This window comes from Rhipicephalus microplus, chromosome 4 (genome assembly GCF_043290135.1).
Source record: "Rhipicephalus microplus isolate Deutch F79 chromosome 4, USDA_Rmic, whole genome shotgun sequence".
Classification (NCBI taxonomy): Eukaryota; Metazoa; Arthropoda; class Arachnida; order Ixodida; family Ixodidae; genus Rhipicephalus; species Rhipicephalus microplus.
In genome coordinates this window covers 219,990,105-220,004,202 of record NC_134703.1, presented here as the reverse complement: position 1 = coordinate 220,004,202, position 14,098 = coordinate 219,990,105, and the positions used below count along the sequence as shown (strand labels likewise).

The window sequence follows — 14,098 nt, the reverse complement described above, 5'->3', positions numbered from 1 at the left end:
GCGAAGGGGTTGTGATCAAAAGAGGAGAGCAGACTCGCGAGAGAAGGGCAAGGAGTTGCGATTAAAGAGAGGGGAGGACGTGGCGGGAGGGCGACCTTGAAAACCAAAACACACGGGAAGGAGGCAGGTTGGGTAGCTTGCTTGAAAGGTCCACGGAAATCGCCCCTAGAAAAACTTAGAGTGCCTGCGCGTGCAGAAGTCAAAGCATAGCCGCCAGGATCAGTGCGCGCGGCGGTGTTCGAAGAATCGGCGGCTGTGGTAAAAAAATTGTTTCGTTGCACCGGTGGGTTTGCGTGGCCTCACGAACTTCGATATTTCAGATTCCTTACACGCAAATTAACAGCCATTTTCGCGCTTCCGCACGCGCGTGGAAGGGATGCCGAGTTGAGTACGAAGTGAGCGAGAACAAGTCCTAAACAAGAAACGAATCACAAATTATCAGAGTCGGTGGGATAGCGTACGCACGTGCACTAGATGCAGACTATCGGATACAGTCGGTGGCGGATGATGTTGGCAAATGGTCTGGTCACTCCAGGCCGGCAGCGCCAACGACAGTACCAGCGATCAAAAACAGGGTAGATGGCCGACCGGTCTTCGAAAGACTGGTGGCAGTGTGGAAACATGGGCCTCGTCTGGCGATGCGGGATGCTCAGAGTAGCAGGGGGACAAAGGACGGAGGGGTGCGTAACAAAAAGCGGTCGGGGCATGGAGGAAGGAAACCGCTTTCCTTCCTCTATGGGTTGGGGCAAGTGGCAACTAGAGGGTGGCGGAAGCAGGGTCGGTGTTTAAAAATAAGAATGTATGGGCACCTCGCCGATGCCTGATCGGTGGTCGAAATCGATTTCCCGGGAAGTTGGCAGACCGCTGACTTCGAAGGTTCGCTGTAACCGATCAGTGGCACTCGGAGACGTTCGTTGTAAGTGCAATTTCATGCCACTGAACCAATATATATTTTCACGGTCACGAGGATATTGTTCGTTTTAAGTGAAAGCTCATTTTAAGAGATGTGGCTATAAGAGGGAAAAGAAGAAAAAAGTGAGCCCCGTAACTGTCTGCATCAGAATGCGACACCTCAACAGTAGCTCACAAGGGATAGGGGTGAGAAGAGATTAAAAAGATAGGATTAAAGGTATATATATCGAGAGAAATGCGCTGGGACAGCGAGCAAGAATATATCGAGGAGATAGGAGAGATAGAAAAGATGGAAACACGGTCACAGGAGTTTGAGGATGGGGCACCATTTGGGAGAGTTCTTGTCGGCGTCGGGAGATGACGTAGGGCCAGCCCAGTTGGCCAGAGCTACGCTGTCGTCGGAGATCGCGAGGGCACAACCGGTCGGCACAGAATCCAGTGGGGCCGTTATATATGGGCTTGACTGTATTTTCGCGCGGTAACGAAAGAGTTAAACTCAGTGCACAGCTGAAACAAATTGTGGCTCAAACACCTGAGATATCACAATAGAAAACCTAGTTAGCCAATGTGATCAATGCGATGCTCCAGCATTAAATAAACAAGATGACTGTTTTTTAAACCGCAGCACAGCAAGAAGTGGCGATGGCGACAATAGCACTGTCTGAGGGCTGTTTTGGCACATAAAATATCCACAACTAAATTAAAAAATTAAGGTTGCCTCGAGGCTCTCAAGTGAAAAACTTCTAATCAACCAACATAACGTGCTTTTAGCTTCAAATTATACAGCCTTCTTTACTATAGGCATGCATGCAAAATTGATGAGACCGCTTGCTGACTTCTAATTACCTGAAAATTCCAATTAAGCAACATTACATGAATTATCGGGAGTCGACTGCATACATTCTTGGCCACATGACAATTTCAGTGCATTGACGAAATCAATAACAGCATTGATTTCTCTGGTAACACTAACGACGGTGAGGTGACACATTTCTCCCCTTGGGTGATTATGCTCCTTGCTTGGATGATTTCGTGAGTACACTTATCTTTGTGCCAGCTGATCATGATACATAATGAATACAGAGGTGGATAACCACAGTCATTGCAATGTAAGGACTGGTCCCCATCTCTGTATCATGCAAGGCTTTGTTTGTGTTCCCATTATATTCCTGTTCCTACTCTCGATACAGAGATGGACGCCTGTCCACATATCGTAATGACTGTGGTTATCCACCTATGTATTCAAGATGTATCATTATCAGCTGGCACAAAGAGAAGTGAACTCGCGAAATCATTCAAGCAAAGACCATAATAACAAAGTACATGGGTTTGTGAGCAGGCTTGGAGCATACAGAAAGTTCGACCAGGCTTAGAACAGTCAGAGAGAAGGTTCTGATGAGATGTATGCCTGTTTGAGATGTATGCCTGGAAGATGAGATGTATGCCTAGAAAATAAGTAACAACTGACAAACATAACATGTATGTCCTCCAAGATTCAAGGAGTGCCTCGCTAAGCTTACAACATCGACTATTTCAGTACATCGCAGAAATGGTCCTGATTGCACGCAAATACTTTGCTGTAGAAGCTCAACGACATGAAGCTAAAGCAAATAAAAACACCAGTTTGTAGCTATGGGCTAAAGAGTGCCCGACGGTCGCTTGAGAGATTCTAGGTATACAGGACCGGTTTCGGCAGTGCGGCCATGTTTTCCATGTTTTCCAAACGCTTCTCCACAGTTCATGATTGCATCAGCTTCTCCACAGTGCATGGTTGCTAGCGATGATGGAAAAGAGATGCGCAACTCTGTTACCTAAAAGTAGCACATACAGTAACCCTACGTCCCCAGCAGTGTTAGTAGCACACACAGTAACTCTACATTAAGAATCAGAGAGAATGCCATGCCCACCTTGACTGAGCATGAAAAGGCGCGAAAGAGGGGGGGTGGAGAGTGCCACTCAGACAGCAACTGTGAACTTTGCAGAGAGAACGCTATGCCCACCTTGACTGAGCATGAGAAAGTGCGAAGGAGGGAAGTAGAGAGTGCTGCTCGGACAGCAACTGTGAACTTTGCATCTAAAGGGCACAGTCGTGTTGGCTGGTGTGCGCACCAGCATCTTAGCAGTCATCACCGGGCAGCTCTCATACACTTCAACATGCTCTGCTCTCATTGCAAAGAGACTACACGACAAACTTGGCTTTCCCTGGCATGGCCGCGTTCTCTTACACCAGCATCTTCTAAGCTACGTAAAATCGAATCTGAAAGAGTAAGATGCCAGCCTTACTTCATATAACATTATAATTTGTTGTATGGCAATCGTTGCTGATCGATTTTTTTTGTTAAGCCTGAATGTGCAAGCCGCCCAGATCATAAGCGTCTTATAACAGCAGCAAGTTCAACAATACGTGCACGCACTTGATGAACAGTCCTGTGCATTTGTCTATCAGGCTGCTCCGGAAGCCTGAAACCATCTCCGTTCCTCTTGAGCCCCGTTACCGTCATCCTTACTTTTTTTTTGTTTTTTGGATGCTGTCATTGTGTGACAAAAAAACACGTTTGTCGCAAAGGCAAAGCAATGAAAGTGATAGCAACAAATGGTTATGTAATATGAAGTACCACTGGCAGCCGACTGTTGGATACGACATTGCATAATTCTACATATCGTTGGAAAGATGCTATTCTAGCTGTCTCTTAGCATTGAAAGCACAGTACATACAAGGGTTTACGGGCCACTTGAGCTGATGCTTACAGATATAGCAAGGGCACCACTAATCTCAACCTTACAATCAAAGTTCAAAGCTGCTGCTTAAATGATCGCAGCTTTAACAGAACTGCTAATATAACTGCTTTAGTGAAACTGAAAGCACAATGTTTGAAAGCCCTGTTTTCAGGCAGGGACACCTTGCAGTAAATTTGGTTGCTACAACGCAGTACGATGCTGATAAGCCACTTTGGCGCAACACGGGTGGTTTGGCGCAGTATTTTGCAGGTAAACAAGTTTGGCGCACAATGGCTCAAATAGCGAAGCTCTTCCACCCTTGCCTTTTCTCTTGAGGACCTGTCTAAGCATCGGCTTTTGCTCATCTCAGCAACATACTCACATCACCCTTTGTAATGACCCATTTCGCCAATATCCACCGAAGTACGTATCGATGTTAGCAGTCATGGTATCCGCACTATCCTCGGCCAAAATCAATAGGGAAACAAGGGGTTATTGCATACACCAGCTGCTTTATTTTCGCAGCTGAACTGAACTATTCAATAACACAGAGAGAGCACCTAGCTCTTGTTCGGGCTGTCGAGGAAATTTTGTCCACATCCGTACAGCAGACTCCTCATCGTCGTAAGTGATAATCACGTCTTCTGCTGGCTGTCTTATCTCAAGGATCCCACTGGTCGCCTTAATCACAGGGAATTAGAGTACACGTTCATTGTCATCTACAAATCTGGCCACTTGCATCATATCCCATAGACATTTGGCAAACGGTGCCATTCCATCTGCGCTCGCTAAAACTGACCTCCTCAACATTTCTGTTGAGCAATACTGTGATCATTGATTGCCTCAAGTAACTTATTCTTCACTTCAACTCTTTGCGCTACGCGACAGAACCTTGCTTTATCCCAATTTGATACCCTATAGCCCTGACGTCTTATTTGTGATTCCGACAAACCTTCGTTCGACTGTTGTGGTCCAGCTCTTATGATGGTGGGGCACCTCTGCGTTTCCAACACTTGGGATCGTGTACGCCGTCAATTCTACTGGTCAGAAATGTATAGATCGGTACGCCATCACGTGACCTTTTAGGACTTTTGTCAGTGTCAGAAGAAGTGTACATTTCCACCAGCTGGCCGTCTTTAATTACTCAACGTTCCATATGAGCCATTTGATTGTGTCAGCCAGAACATGCTTGGTCCGTTTCCTATGACTGTCTCGGGAAATCAATGGATTGCCGCTGCCAGGGACTATGCCACACGGTTCACATTCACTCACGCACTTCCCACCAGCTGCGAGAATGACATGGCGAAGTTCTTGCTCCACCACGTTATCCTTCAGCACAGAGCACTGTGCAGCTCCTAGTGGTTCATGGCAGGCAGTTTCTTTTTAGAGTCGTCAATGATACCTTGATGTCTTGCTCGATCAGACATAAGCTACTCATGACCTACCATCCGCTGACAGATGGCTTGAGGGAGCGGATGAACCGAACCATTATCGACATGCTGGCATGGCACGTGTTCGCTGACCACCAGGGTTGAGATGCAGCATTGCCTTTTGTCTCGTTTGCATATAATATAGTCCCATCAGCACGAAACTGTTGGTTATTCACCTTTTTGTTTATATTCGGTCGGAATCCAATATTACTTATCGACCCGATGATGGCTCCTTCGATGTACTCGCCTAAGGAGTACGCTTAAGAAGATATAGCCCGCACCGACCATGCACATCAACTTGCCCATGTTTGACTAACTGACTCGCAAGTGGGCCAACAATCTCGTTCAGCAGCCATCATCGAAACCCCCACACACTTCCTGGATATCTTGACCTCCTGTGGTCTCCAGCATGCAGTGTTGGGCTTTCTGAAAAGCTGCTGTTTCCGTACACTGAGCCATACCATGTGTGCCGTCAAGAGACCGACATCGCGTATTAAATCAAACAATTGTCTTCGTTGACTCAGCACCAGACCGACATTGTCCAACTTAAACCTTATCATACACTGAACTCCGCTAACATGTGTATGGTGACCATTCCTGTTACCGTTCTTCTCTGGCTGCACCAAGTAGGTAGAGGGTAATGTTATGTGCCACTTACATAAGGAATGAAGAAGTAAAAGATTACGTGCTGCTTTTCTCGCAATTATTTTTACTCCGATTACTGTGGCTGTGGAATTTTTCGTCTGTCGTCTGCTCGTAACAATATTAAATTGAATTTGCACTCACACTTCAATATCAAAGCTAGCTTTGCATCCAAAATTTGCTTTTGCACAACTCTAATTTATATATTTGTGTGACAGAATTGAACAACCTGTGACACAGGTGTGATGCAGATATATAAATGTTGTGCCTTGATAATTGATTAGGTGGGAAAGTTAATTTGTTAATCTGGATTGACTAAAACACTGAACCCTATGAGTGTATTGAAAAAAATGTACATTTCTTTGTTAGATTAGGAGCTTCATAAAATTGGGCTTCTTTGGATTGAGTTTTAACTATTAGTGTCCGAATACTCAGAATTTAAAATATTTTTCTAATAGTTTTTGCTCTTCATTTTGATTTTCCCTGTTCAAACTATTCGAACTTCCCAAAGACAAATGCAGTAAACGTCCAAGCCAAAGTGACCACCACTTCAAATTTTAAATATGCTTCACTTCATTACAGTTCAATACATTTGCGACCGTACCTCATTACAGTCCCAAATGTGTTGATCAAAGAAAACAATGCTTCCAACATGGAGATGATAGATATGGCACAGGAGGGGGGGGGGGGGGGGGATGCTGTTTTGGATCTGAAATTAGAACATAAGGTAAAAAAATTGGAGCCAAAAATTTTTATCATCCAAAATTTCAAATGTTCTTAGATGTAGACATCTATGAGGCAGATTTGGTACTCTCAACTCGAAGGGAGCACAACCTTGTCTGCCACATCAGTTGGGCCTCCACAAAAGTTAAAAGAGGAGGAGAGGCTGAGCATCTTTAGCATCTTTGCCTTTCACGAGTAAAGCGTTGCCGACAACACTTTGGTTGAATCAAATCATGTACAGTGAAATCTCGATACAACGAATCTCTAAAATTATGTTGGGTTTTGTGGCGCAAGAGCAACTAAGGCTATGCTGCGCCAGACTCATGGTGAGAATACTTACAGCAAACAGGGCTATGACAATGACTCTGAAATGTCTTATCGGCGATGACATATGAATATGATGAGCAGTGAAGCGTGGCTGTATAAAGGCCTAAAAGGATTGGCTCCGTAAACGCGTGAAGTATATATCTCTTCTAAGATTATGTGTGTGATGCGCGGGGTGGTCAATGTGTATGGTTGGTGCATGAGGTTATGTTAAACCGTAACGGCTTTTACATAGCACTAATACCATAACCGTGTCCTTATACCTAAGGGCAGGGAGGCAAGTGCCTCGTTGTAAATTCCAGCTGCAGCAGATGCCTCTCCGAAGAGGCTGTGCTACGAGTCACATCAGTCAAGTTTTGCCATGTCTAGCAGTAGCATAGTTTAGTGTAGTTAGACCTTGTTCAGAAGTTGTGCTTCATTTAAAAAGCTGATCACATCAGCTATAGGTATTAGGGCGTCATCGCCCAAGAGTAGCATTGGATGAAAGAGAATATTTAACCTGTAAAACATACGGAAATGTTTTTCTCTTAATGTTTCCATATGTGGGCAAGCTATTAAAATGTGCATTACAGTTAGTTGCTCCTGACACTTATCGCATGTTGGGGCTTCTTCGCCTGCCAATAGGTAATTATGTGTGATGTGCGTGTGACCTATTCGTAGTCGACATATAACTACTTCGATAAAACGCGCTTGATGAAGACAGGTCTTCCATTCACCAAGAACAGGTTTAATTAGGTGAAGTTTGTTGTTTTGTTGTAATCTCCATTCCTGCTGCCAGTGAAAGGTGGTGGCCCGGCGAACAGCTTGAATCCCATCTCTGGCAGGTATGTTGGTTTTTGACTCACGCATCTCTTTTGCTGTTGCAGCTAGTTGGTCTGCCCTTTCATTGCCTGGGATCCCGACATGACTCGGGACCCAACAGAGGCGTATGGTGTGGTCATCAGGTGTGTGGGATAGCATGTTTAAAATATCGCCTATGAATGGCTCATACTGAGATTTATAATTGAGACTTTTCAGTGCGCTTAACGAGTCTGTAAATATTACGGCTTTTTTATGTTTTGAGCTTATAATGTGTCGTACTGCCATCCATAACGCATAGCACTCAGCGGTGTAGATGGATACGAACTGCGGTAGTCTAGTTATTTGCTCGTGTGTTGCTCCTACCACACTGCTTCCAACATAAGCAGATGTCTTCGAACCATCAGTATAAAATTCTTCGTAAGTGTTGTACGTTTGTTGTAATGTAAAGAATTCTTGTAGTATATGTTCACGTGGGGTGTTTTGTTTTCTTATATGTGTGAGTGAAAAATCCAAGAATTTGAAGAAATCACTCCATGGGGCCAAACTGGGTGGCCTTCTGGCAATGGAGAGTGCTTCGTTAGGAATATTCAGGGCATGAAATTTTTCTTTATGCCCTGAAGTAGTATCTTAGTATTAGTGGCTTAATTACGTTTGGTTTGTTGGCGTAGTGTTGTCGTAGGTCACAGCGTGTGACAATACTGTGGCATATGTGATCTGGTGAAGAACGAACTCTAAGGACATACGTGAGCATTAGTTTCGTTCTCCTATATTCCAAGGATGGTTCGTTACTTTCGGCGTATAAGCTCGAAATAAGTGAGGTTCGATAGGCACCTGTTGCGAGGCGTAACCCTTTTTTATGGACAGGGTCTAGACGCTTAAGGTACGAGTCTCTTGCTGAACCGTAGATTATACTACTGTAGTCTGATTTGCTGCGTACTAAAGAGCGGTAGATGAGCAGGAGGCACTTACGGTCGAAACCCCAGTGCTTTCGGGACAAGACTTTGAGGACATTGAGGGCGCTGTTAAATTTCACCTTGAGATTATTAATGTGTGGAAGAAAATTGAGTTTCTTATCAAATACGGTCGCCAGAAACTTCTGTTCTTGTTTTATTGGCAATACTGTTTCGTTTATTTTCAGTACGGGGTCTGGTTGTAAGCCTCGTTTCTGGGAGAACGCTACAGCAACCGTCTTTTCCTCAGAAAACCGGAAGCCATTTCTGTTAGCCCATTGTGTTAGCTTGTTTAGTGCTATTTGAATCTGTCGCTCGCACGTCGCCATGTTAGATGACCGGCACGCTATTTGTAGATCATCCACATAAAGTGAGTGCATAAGAGTAGATGGTATGACCTGGTTCACAGAGTTCATTTTGACGACAAAGAGAGTTGTGCTTAAGACACAGCCCTGAGGCACACCGTTCTCTTGAGTAAAAGTTTCTGAAAGTGTGGTACCCAAACGAACCTGAAAAGTTCGGCTCGATAGGAAGTCAGACAAGCAGTTGAGCATCCTTCCGCGAATTCCAAGATCTGCCAGGTCTCGTAAAATACCGTACTTCCACGTTGTGTCATATGCCTTTTCAAGATCGAAAAATACTGCTAAGCAGTGCTGCTTGTACAGGAAAGCTTCTCGTACTGTATGTTCAAGGCGAACGAGGTGATCGGTGGTGGAACATCTTTTCTTGTAACCACATTGGTGAACATCTATCAAGTTATCGGTTTCTAGGATGTATGTTAGCCTAATATTAATAACGCTTTCGAAGGATTTCGCCATACAACTTGTAAGTGCTATGGGCTTGTAGCTTGTTGGTAATGTAGGGTTTTTTCCGGCTTTGAGAAATGAAATTATAATGGCTTTTTTCCACTGTTGGCATTCTGCCAGTGATCCAAATAGCGTTAAAGAAGTGCAGCAATGCCTTCACCGCTTCCTGGGACAAATGGGCGAGCATTTGGTAATGTATTTTGTCTGGGCCAGGTGCTGTTTTTTTACCTTGAGAAAGCACTCTGTTAATTTCCTGCAGGGTTAAGGGGGAGTTGTATGATCTGTCGTGATAACCTGTAACAGGAAGCTTTTGTTTTTCTGTAGATTGTTTATGTTTTAGGAAAGCTGCCGAATAATTTGCCGAGCTCGAAATAGCGCAGAAGTGCTGCGCTAGTAGGTCTGCCTGTTCGTCTAAAGTTGTCTGGATGCCAGGGGTTGAGAGAATGGGGATGGTATATGAACTGTAGTTGCCGTTAAACTTGTGCACCTGATCCCACATTCTTTTAGATGTGATGGAGCTGTTGATGGATGAAATGTACTTTTTCCACGAGAGTTTTTCAGCCTACCTGCGAATAAATCTTGCCTTTGCTCTCGCCTTTTTAAATGCTAGGAGGTTCTCTCCTGTAGGATGTTTACGAAAAATGCCCCACTTCTTGTGTTGCATTTTTTTAGCTTGTGTGCACTCTTTTGTCCACCAGGGTTTCAGTTTTTTCTCTATAATGCCGGAGGATTGTGGTATAGTTTGTTCGGCTGCCGCAAGTATGCAGGCGGTGACCGTCTCGTTCATTTCCTCTATGCTTAGGCCATCAAGCATATCTTTTTCTAGGGCAGCTTTTTCAGTGAACAGTGGCCAGTCTGCCAGATGTAGTTTCCAACGCGGTGGGCGGGATTGAGTGGTGGGGAGGGTTTGTGTTAATTTTATGAGAGCAGGCATATAGTCACTGCCGTAGACATTATCTATCATGCTCCACTTTAGTTCGAAAGAGCGAAGGTGAGCACAGCGCTAGATCTAAGCAGCTAGTGGCTCCTGTGCTTGGGGAGCAGTAGGTGACGCTACCAGTATTAAAAAGACATACGACATTGTTCAGAATAAAATCTTCGAGGGTTTGTCCTCTGGTGTCAGTTGTACTGCTTCCCCAAAGCATTCCAAGCGCGTTAAAATCCCCTGCGATAACAAACATTTCAGGCAGTTGGTCCAAAATATGCTCTATATCTTTAATTGAAAAATGCGTGTGTGGGGGGATATAAATGGAACATATGGTGATAGTTTTGTGAGCTAAAATGGTGACGGCTACGGCCTCGATGTGACTGTTGATGGTGATCTCTCTCGCTGCAATTACACTTTTGACGACAATAGCCACGCCACCGGACAACCGGCTAGCGTGGACGCGATCGCGACGTACTACGGTAAAACCTCTGAGGAAGTTGGTGTGCTTTTCTCCAAGATTGGTCTCCTGTAAGCACATAGCCATTGGAGAGAGACTACTTAGCAAACCTTTTATGTCACCTATGTTGTGAATGAGTCCTCTACAATTCCAATGGAGGACAAAAGACCTTTTGGGCAGTGAACTTGAGCAGAAAAATGGAGTAAGAATTGATTTGTTGGCAATAAAACCTTGGTGACATGCGTGTGATACTAAAGTCAAAACAGAATGGTACCATAACCTTTCAGGTTATGGAAAACAAAACTTATTTTACAGGGCTTTTTGGAGGCCCTGCAATTTTTTTTGTCTTTTTTGGAGCAGTCGAGAGAAACTCGCCGCTCCTTCGGCACTGCACGCGCCGTTTGACTGGCGGTTGTGTCCATAGCTTCATGAGAAGCGTTGGACCGTCGCTCTGCCGAGCGATCCCTGGGCGTTGTGGGCTTCGGCTCAAGATACGAAGCCTTCAAACCCTCTACACTGGACGTCGACGGGGTTCCCGCAGTCTGCCCGTTGCCTTGGCTCGTGCCAATGCATGTCGATGCCCGTGGTGGGGCCTTGTTGAGTAAGGCCGGAGCAGCCTTGGCTGCTCCCGCAGTAGGGGCAAGCGGCGGTCGCTCCAGCACGCTGTGCGTAGCTTGGGCGGCCACCTGATGCTGTCGTGGTGCTGCCCCCTGTTGCACCACTTCAGCAAATGATTTTGTTGCATAGAAAGGGGAGACCCGATGCCTTGCTTCGCGGAAACTGATGTTGTGGGTGACTTTAATGGTAATAATTTCTTTTTTTTTTGTCCATGCTGGGCAGAATCTAGAATACGCCGCGTGTTCTCCATCGCAGTTCGCACAGTGGGGTTCGGCCTTGCAGTCATCATCTGCAGAGTGGCCTGTGATACCACACCGTGCACAGGTAAGCTGCCCACGACAACTCTGAGAAGCATGTCCGAATCTTTGGCACTTGAAGCAGCGCCGCGGATTCGGAATGTAGGGTCTCACAGACAGTTTTAGGTAGCCGGTAACTAATTCTTGCGGTAGTGTGGAGCACCCGAAGGTCACAATTATGTGCTTGGTTGGAATTTCTTTGTTTTCTCTTCTCACTACGATACGCTGTACGTGAACGACGTTTTCATCCTTCCAGCCAGCCAGAAGCTCATTATTTGTTAGGTCTTTTAGGTCATCGTCTGACACAACGCCTTTGACAGTGTTCATCGCTCGGTGCGCAGAGACGGTTACGGGCTTGTCCCCAAATGCTACTAATTTTTCTAGTTTCTGAAACTGTGTCTTGTCTTTAACTTCCACTAGCAAGTCTCCGCTTGCCATCTTTGTAGCCTTATAGCCAGTTCCGATAGTCTCGGTTAGGCACCTGGACACTAGGAATGGGGAGATGTTGCGAGCTTTTTTGTCCGAGCTTTCGCAATGAATAACGTGGTACTTAGGGAAATGGTCTTGTTTTTCTGAAATTGGCGTTACATTTGCTTCGGTGCGCCACCTTTTGAAGGGGCGATCAATGGATAAGGGGTTTCGTGATCCCATAGAAAAGTGCATTTCCTTCAGTAATGGCGCCTACCACCCACCACGGAGCCCAACAAGGGGACGTGGCAGAACATGTAAACATGTCTGCACAACGCCAGTAGTACGCCACTGCCATAACCTAATATATCTATCCAAGTTTGGATATTTACACTAGGTTAACCCTTGCCGCCAGGGAAAATTGGAAGTAAAATGAAGTGAGGAGAAGACAGGAAAGATGTAAAGTGAGAACAAAAGACGAAGATGTAGGGAGAGAGAAATAGGAAAAGGCGACTGCCGATTTCCCCTGGGTGGGTCAGCCCAGGGGTGCCGTCTACGTGAAGCCGGGGCCAAAGGGGTGTGTTGCCTCTGCCGGGGGGCCTTAAAGGTCCAAGCAGCCAGCGTCGGCTCAACCCCCAGGATCCCCTTTTCCCCGGACACAGCAAAGCCACGCACGGCTAGGCATGGGAGGCAGTCAAAACTCCCCCGTTAGCTCGGGTCCGTGGTGTCGCTACACACGAAACGCCTGCTTGCAGAGGCGCCCCTGTGGGACGAATCTCTAAAAGTCATTCGTTATCTTGAAAAGTCGTAGTGAAAGTACAAGAAATTTGCGCAAGAATCATAAATGCAAACATGTGAGTCACCCACCTGTACTATACATTCATACGCAACCGTGTTATGCAGCTCGAAAAAATGTAAAAAAACAATAAAAAACATGAAATATTACAGAATCAGTGCCCGCTAATTTAAAAAATAGTGCGTCCTGATGTGCGCATCTCGACTGCTGAAAGACAAACTCTTTCGTGCACATCCTTCATAAGCGCTGCAAAGTATACCAATTCTTCATGTTGGTTCGCACGTGCTGTTTCAACGTCCTCACTCTCGTTTGAGTCTCCTTATCACAAAAATTGATATTAGGAGCACAGTCACTCACTTTTCTTTATCAATAGTACATCTCATCATCATTTGAATAACTTCCACATCTGTAGGTACCATCTGTAGGTGTCAGCTCGAGCTCATCTTGAATAAAGTGTTTCTTAATAATTTTATCCGGCGTCAGCTAAGCCCACAAGCATGCTTCGTCAGGCTGCGAATAGTGTTCGAGCGATGCAGAGGTAACCATCGGCTAATTCATCCCATTGGTCGCTCGTGTCGCATTTTTCACTGTCGTAGCATTCCTTTTGTCCTGCTTTCGGAACTCATCTTGAATGCTCAACTGCACACCAAAATGCCAGAAAGGAGCCATAAAACAAGCGCACAAGTCAGGCTATCCGACAAAAACAAAGGCAACGGTGCGAAGCCTGACGCGAAATACAAATACCAGGCGATAGTGGTGGTGATAGGGCTACCGCCCATTTGAACAGGGCGGGGCAGTTAGAAATATGTGGGCACTCTGATGATGACGATAGTGGCACTTATGGATCTGGGCATTATTTCTACAGCCGCAAGTAACTTATTCAAATCGCTATTTATTATTTTGAAGTGTTGATTAACAAAAGGGAGATAAAATTCGATACGTTATTCTGAAACATTCGGTATTCTGAAATTCGCAGTAATAAAATATTTTTACACTAAACCCATAAACATTTGGTAGGGAATTTCGGAAAAACTCTTTATACTGAGGTTCCCTATAACGAGATTTGGCAGTACTAATACAATTTGGTTTTGCATTAGTCTCATTCTTGATAAGACAACTATGAAATACCTTATAGGGGTACTTAATTGAGCAAATTGGTAGCTATTCATTGTTACATTACTGCATGAGAGAGGAAGACTTGAAAGATGAAGAACTATACAAGCGCATGTGCACTTGTGTTCGTGCAGTTTTTCATCTCCTAAGCCTTCCTCTTGTAAGAACATGGTTAG

General features: G+C 45.1%; 1 protein-coding gene across 4 annotated transcripts in view; it reads right to left on the bottom strand.

The window, feature by feature from the left end:
* Window positions 1-14,098, bottom strand: part of rhea (Talin_middle and talin-RS domain-containing protein rhea) — a 908,869-nt gene that overhangs the window by 356,640 nt on the left and 538,131 nt on the right. The gene's annotated exons all lie outside the window — the stretch shown is intronic.